This window comes from Aulostomus chinensis, chromosome 16, assembly GCF_037954235.1.
Source record: "Aulostomus chinensis isolate RoL2024-O1b breed Wild chromosome 16, RoL_Achi_v1.0, whole genome shotgun sequence".
NCBI lineage: Eukaryota > Metazoa > Chordata > Actinopteri > Syngnathiformes > Aulostomidae > Aulostomus > Aulostomus chinensis.
The window spans coordinates 19,465,276-19,472,852 of NC_141335.1; the positions used below are offsets into that span (position 1 = coordinate 19,465,276).

Consider the following 7,577-nt stretch of genomic DNA (forward strand, 5'->3'; position numbering starts at 1 on the left):
TTATAGTGGCCCTTTTTGTCCATTTGTGTTCTGTAGTGTTTCCATAAGCAATGTAAGTTCCATCCTTTTTCTATACTGCTTATTGCTTATCTGTTAAAGGTCATGGGGGGGGGGGGGGGGGGCTATCCCAGCTGATATTGGGCGAGAGGCAGGGTACAGCCTGGAGGGGTCGCCAGTCAGTCGCAGGGCCATCAGGGGCTCACTATCCTGCTCAAGGATATTTTAACATGGTTACCAGGGGAAGTGAGGATTGAACCAGCGACGCTTCGGTTGCTAGACGGCCACACTAACTCCAAACTGTTGAACATCTTTGCGAATGTAAAATGTTTGATGATAGGCACATCTGGAGAGCTGTCAACGCTGAAGAAGAACAGATAGTGTCAAAAAATGAATATAGGTGCTACCGAGTTTCACACATCCAGTTGCTATAAAGTTCTCTGCGAGCAGATGTCAGTTGTGAATGGGAGGTGCAGTTGGTGAGCCCTGTGTGTTTATTTAGCGTGCACACTAATAAAACAGTTAGATGAATGGTGGATCACCAGATCAGAGTCCAGTGATTCTAGCAAACATAAACATAGGGCTAGGAAGGGGCACTACACCGCTACATGGGAGTCAGTGACCATAAAGTTATCAAGCTGCCAAAGGCCCCGGCTCTGTGCACAATGGTAGTGAGTCCGGTTGACTTTGTGTGTGAATGTGTGTGTGTGTGTGTGTGTGTGTGTGTGTGTGTGTGTGTGTGTGTGTGTGTGTTCATTAAAGACAAATGAACTAGAGAGAAAAAGCCTTACTTTTTTTTTTAACTCAACAGAACACATAACCCTAATAAAACCATGTGTGCATAATGGAGTGGAACTCAAACCCGCAGCACCATAAATAAAGAGCTGCGATACACACACCATGATGTTGATGCTGATTGGATGAACAGTTGTTGAAGCTTTGGGATCATAGTCAGTGATTCCTAGTTTTTTATAGTTTGATAAACTGTAGCTGCATGACTCAGTCTTACAGATTTGAACTCACATCTGCAACAAACTCTAAAAATGAACACATTGGAACACGACACACACACACACACACACACACACACACACACACACACACACACTTGTGTATTTTTAGCAACGAGGCAACATCACAGTCTGGAGACAGATAAATATTCTATCATAACCTTCCCCCTTGATCCAGTCTTCTGAAAGCAGAAAGCTGCATGTCAGGAACTTTACAATATATAACTATTGAGCAAGGCATTACAATAAAGGATTAATTTTGTGTTCATGTCCGAAAAATAATCATATTTACTTCTTGATTGGCTATGACCGTTACGGGGAATCCATGTGCGCTCTGAATCTATCAATTCTTTTACACTCCTTTTGACTTTATTGAACTCTTAACATAAAGATATTCAACAGACAGATGATACATTGTTTGGAAATGTGAAAAACATAAATAAAAAAGATTTAAAAAGCATGTCAAATAAAATATTTCAAAAAACTCCGATAAACTGCATCTCTAAATCAGTGGCGACAGTGAATAATTCTTCTAAATATGTCGTATTATCACAGATTAGTTCTTTTGGCTTTCATGTAGAATTCTACTAGATTCAATTTTACCATTTGAAAGTGTTCAAATTTTTTTTTTACATTTCATTCAACCAAGAATGTATTTCTGCAAATGTGCATTCATGTAAATTTATCTTAGTGACGCTGAATATTTCGCGCCTCGACATTGTTTGAGAGTTTGGATGTTTTCAATAAAGTTAAAAAAAAAAAAAAACCTCCACAACCAGTGGCGCAAAGAGCATCGGGAGTGAAGGCTGAAAGGTTTTGCTTTTAGCTTTCATTTGCTGGGAGTACATGAAAAGTCATTTCGCTACTGAGTGAAGTTTGTAGTAACACTGTTACTGTTATTTATTAATCGTGTTTCGTTGGTGTACCGTTATATTCGTTCACCTCCAATTCAAACTTAAAAGCCCGTCTAGCTCTATTATGATCACCAAACACACCAAAAACCGAAATAAATCAACACTTGGTTGTTAATGTTATAAAGCCAATTGCGGCCGTTATACAGTGAGCTCCAGTGGCGCAATCGGTTAGCGCGCGGTACTTATATGACAGTACACTGTAGAGCAATGCCGAGGTTGTGAGTTCGAGCCTCACCTGGAGCAGTATTTTGATACTGCATAATCTGAAGTGTCGCGTTTTACCGACACTAAGAATTCGATTTACAGTGAGGTTTTTGCGACATTGTACTAAAATCAAGTGAATTTGTAACAACATTAAGGACAGTGATAGTAAAGAGGAGCGCCGTCCTTAATAGTAATAATTATTAGTTGTAGTTTCGACAAATCTTTTGCGACAAATCTGAAAATAAAGGTATCACGATTGTATGAAAAAGCATGGAGGTTTGTGAAGTTTAAAAAAAACAAAAACAAAACTATTCTGACTCAGGTATTTTAGGTTTGCCATCAATAGGGGGCAGCATCTCTCCATCTTTGCACAAACTCCAGTAAGGGGAAGTGACAGGACGATAGATGTCTCCGGTTGGTGGAGGCCTCAGAGCCTGAAACTAATATGCTGAATTCATATTTGCGTCATACAAGAATTATGTGGTTATAATTAATACACAGCCCACAGACTGAATGATGTGAGAGTTAATATCAATATCACAAATTGTTTAACAGTGATTATTTTAAAAGGAAAACACATTAAATCTTTTATCTTTTTATAGTATATTTCCAGGTTGGAAGTTCAGTTATCCTAAACCTGCCATTTTCTGGCCTGGCCACACACTGTTTCCATTTAAAAACATAGCATATTTCTCGAGTGAAAGCCCAGACCCAATTGAAAGCCTAAGTATCAGTTACATTCAAAGTGATTTTGTAAAGAGTCAGTGAGAGTGTAACATTTTGTCATGTAACATGTCTTGTAACAGTTTAGTGCTCTGCCAGCAGGGGTTACTGTTGTCCACCATTTGAAATAACAAGTGTTTGCTTCCTGGTGCAGATGTGAATGCATGAATCTGACTGGCTGCATCTCCTCTTTGAATGAAAACAGTTGTGTCGGTTGGGCTCTTCCCACCTCGGCACTCTCTGCTGCCTGTGCATGTGTGCTCTCATCTGTCTGCACATTTTACACAAGCTGACTTTGTTATTCAGAAGGACTTACACTTAGGATGAAGCCAGGGGTTGTTACAGGGACCACTGCACATATGGATGGATGGTTATGAAGATGCGTGTTTTAGAGTGTGCAGCTGGAGATACTCGGCCTCCATTGTTATTGGCGAATACTACTCACATGATAAATGGAAAGCAGAGAGCCCCAAAATCTATCTCCCTTGCTTCCAAAGTCACTATTCATATGCACATATCTGTGTGTAGAGATCTATTAGGAGTTAATTGTAAAACTGATTCACAGTACTATGCTAAGGTGTTAACATGAAGCATATTGGCCTCGTGTATATGAGCGTGGAGTAATGAATGCTTCTGTACAAGCTAGCATAGAGCCCATTCTCTTTTAACATAATGTGTTTGTTCCAATTACCGCTGAAAGGATGTTTTTGTGTCCAAGTTAGTTCCACCTAATAGAAGTTAGCAGAGTTGGCAACTTTTTGTTGGTCAACCAAGATGTTTGCATTGCTTTTGGTTCCCCCATCCAAAAGGCAATCATAATTTTACATTGGATTTTGCTTAAAATAATCACTCGTGAACAAAAGTTTATGAGACTTATATGTTTTGTTCATAATGAGAATCTTCCCTAACACACATAATTTTTATGACGTGTAAATGTTGTCGTCGACGAGTACAATGCAAACGTTAAGCTATGAACAAACTACGCTGTGGTTGCTTGACTTCAATATTACAACTAGCCTCTCACTTCTGCCTCCAGTGTGATGTTTGTAGTCTTGCTCAGCCACTTGTTAGCAACCACCATTTTAAAGACACATAAACCTTCTCAAAATTCACAAACACTTTGTTTGCTGATGTGTTTTAGTTTGTAGAGCAAAACATTCAAATATCTTAAGCTAGTGTCAACCGTGGACATTCTTTCAGACATTTAACCAAAAACCCAATGACTTTGAGACAAGGGAACCAGCGATTCAACATCGCTAACTTATTTCCGGACTTTAGGACTCAGTCCAATGCCACTTAATTCCCTTGCATGCACACTCACAACTGCAAAGAACTGCAAATCAATGTTGTTTTTCCAGAATAAGTCATCAATCATTTATGTTGTTTTAAACCAAATACTTACAATAAGTCTTCTGCAGTATGCAACTGGTGACAGGCTGACCCGTAACTTCAAACTGTAATGTACTGTAGCTTTGCAGTGTGTTATAAGAGGTCCTGCAACAGTATATTAAGATCCTCAGATCCAAGCCTGCCCCCAGCATGTTACTAACCACACAGCTATGTGTCACAAGCTATAATTCACATCTGTCTTTGGTTAAGACTCAGCGTTTGCTCACTATCTAGCAGTCTGACAGCTCCCAGGCCCAGCTGTTATGTATTGTGGCCTGTGGGCTCTGCTCATTACGTGTGAAGGTATAATTATTATCATTATTGTTTAGGTTTTTTTTTTTTTTTCCCTCCACTTCTCTCTCAAGCCCGGAGCGACATCAGTGATGAAGAGTCTGTCAACATGCCAGAAGGAAATTATGTCATTCTGCGTTTTTGCTCACCAGAAAACTCTGATGTCAAAGGTGCTTCTTGTCAGAAATGGTGTGTGTGTGTGTGTATGTGTGTGTATGTGTGTGTGTGTTTCCTTGTCTGTTGGATGTAACCTATGACTGTTGAGGGTAAATACGTTTTGAAGAGGACATGAGATAATGTTCCTAGGAAACCATAATGTGACTGTTCTCCATAGAAAATGTGTGAACTTTGGGGTCATCTGGCAGCAAATTCCCAGATGTGTCATTTACATTGTTTTAACCTCCACTTTCTCAAGGTAAGATGGGGATGTCTCTCACACTTCATTATCAAGCATAAGTAATAACTGTTAGCACGGAGTGTGTGTTTGTCTTTGTGTGTGTGTGTGTGTGTGTGTGTGTGTGTGTTGGTTATGTACTGTACTATGAGGCAGGATTTACCACCTAGAAAGCCATCGCAGCCTTTTATCCGCTGAGGGATTTGGGAATGGCTGGCCAGAGGAAAATGAAAAAGAGGGCTGATATAGTTGGTCTGAGCACAACCACCACAGTGGTGGAACGTAAGTAATTCTGTTTATACAAGTCCTGTCAGTACAAATTTGAAGCACATGTACTTTAGATTTTTATTTTTCACACCACTTTCTCCCTCTACTGTATTGCATAAAATATTTTTGGTATTTCACTACAGTTGCTTGACAGCTAAAGTTATGAGTTACTTTCGAAATCGACATTTTGCAGACACAATTCAAGCATGACTTTATAAATACTAACATAACTACTACATCTACCATTAAAATAAATTGAACTACCCAACATTTTAAATAATATAATCACTTGGTCAATTGACAGCAAAATGATGTAACTTTAAGGATTTTTTCAAGTAATTTTTCTACAGAAAATGGCATGCAGGTATATATTCCAGCTACACAAATGTGAGGTTTTGCTGTGTTTTCCAAATGTGATTTCTATTGTATTTCGATGATTTTATTCAATTTTTATTAGAATTATTATTTTAATTATTATCATTCTTTTTAAATGACTGACCAAAGGAGAATACAATCAGCAGGTTAATTCATCATCAATCACAAGGTGCACTTCTAGACAAAATAATAGGTGGAGCTATCACCTGTGGCATCCATCCATCCATCTATTTTCTATACCACTTATTTTTGAAGACTATGTTAATTGATTGTCTAAATTGACCGTAGGTATGAATGTGAGTGTGAATGGTTGTTTGTCTCTGTATGTTGGCCCTGTGATGGACTGGCGACCTGTCCAGGGTGAATCTCACCCGTAGCCACTGGGATAGGCTCCAGCCCCCCCGCGACCCTTAACAGGAATGAGCGGAAGACGATGGATGGACTTATTTTTGAAGGGTCGTGGGGGGGGCTATCCCAGCTGACATTGGGTGAGAGGTGGGGTTCATCCTGGATGGGTTGCCAGGCCGTCGCAGGCCCATCAGGAGCAATTAGAAGCTCGGTGTCTTGCTCAAAGATACTTTCACAAAATATGACCTTGTTTTGTGGTTATCTTCACTGGTTCTGGTTATTGAACCATATCATGTTTTTAAAACAAAAAACAAAACAAAACAAAAAACAGCCATTATACATGTTGTGTTTTTTTTGTTTTAAATTGACTCATTTGCTTTAAAACAATATTTAGCTTGTCCATACATTTTAATAACATTTAGATTATAAACGTAGCATTAATAACACTACATATGATTACAGGGTTTCATGTCAAGAAAAAATTACCAGTTCTCTGTCTACAAGTAGGGAACACACCAAATGTTTTTTGAGAGAGAGAACAGATAAATCACTGATATCTTAATGATTATGTGAAAGAGAGAAAATCCACAGATCTGTTACATTTTTTAACATTAATTTGCAGGAGTTGAGGATATAACAGGATTATAACAGGGCAGATGGTTCATGTGGGAAAATCCAGGTACTGGCAATGTAGCTAGTGATTCCTTTATGGTCCAGTGGAAGATCGCAGCTCTCTCAATCAAGCCTTGGCAGTCCTAATATCTGATGCAATGACAATCTAAATAAAAATGTGATGAATTAGATTAAAAAATGCATTTTATACACATTTATAGTTCTCAGCTACCCTCATCAGGCAACATCAGCCAAAGCCAATATAAAAAAAAACAAAAAACAACTTTTTTTTATTGTTATTAAAATTAGATCTGTCTGGAAATGCAATGGGTTCTTGCATTGCTCACGCTACACCTCATTTTGGCAAAATCAGCCTCAGAGTTTTTATGTAATCCTGCTAAAAGACAGACAGACAGATAAATAGTACCTATCACATGACCTCCTGGTAGAGGTAATAAAAAATATGTTTAAAAAATTATATTTCAATCTGCAGAGCTGAATTTTCCCCCAACTTAATGTTAATTCAGCTGTTAAAGTGACATCCACAGGCTGTAAAAGGTTCACACAGCCAACATTATCCTCATGAATTCACTGGCAAACTTTAACTTAGACAAGTAGAAAGTAAAAGCTGAGCTAAAACGCTAAAAATGGAGTGCATCGATTACTTTTACTTCCAGTATTTTTATGACATTTTCCTGGCTATGCTTAAATACTTTTAATAACCAATTTACAGCAGGAGTTTCACTTTTAGCAGAATACTTCCACAGTGTAGTATAAAGCTCCGGAATATATTCAGAGGGAAGTTGATTATTAATTAGAATGTCGTCAGGTTCCGAGGTGAACTCACCACTCAAGTTCATAGGATAGGAACTCTGTTTTAAGAAAAAACTGTTTTATTTGTAATCTCACTGAGAAATACCACGGTACCCATAATTCTTAAGTGTTAAAAAGCAGCATCTCTGATTGGTTAAGTGCACTGTTTCCATAAAAGTGTTTACTGAACTTGTCTCTGTCGACCATTTTGAGTTTCTGTTCCCCTGATCATTTGAGAGG

At 38.4% G+C, this 7,577-nt stretch overlaps 1 non-coding gene across 1 annotated transcript; it reads left to right on the forward strand.

The window, feature by feature from the left end:
• Positions 1-2,070: 2,070 nt before the first annotated feature.
• On the forward strand, positions 2,071-2,164 carry trnai-uau (transfer RNA isoleucine (anticodon UAU)). The gene is made up of 2 exons: positions 2,071-2,108; positions 2,129-2,164. It is a non-coding gene; the product is annotated as a tRNA-Ile (tRNA).
• Positions 2,165-7,577: the final 5,413 nt, after the last annotated feature.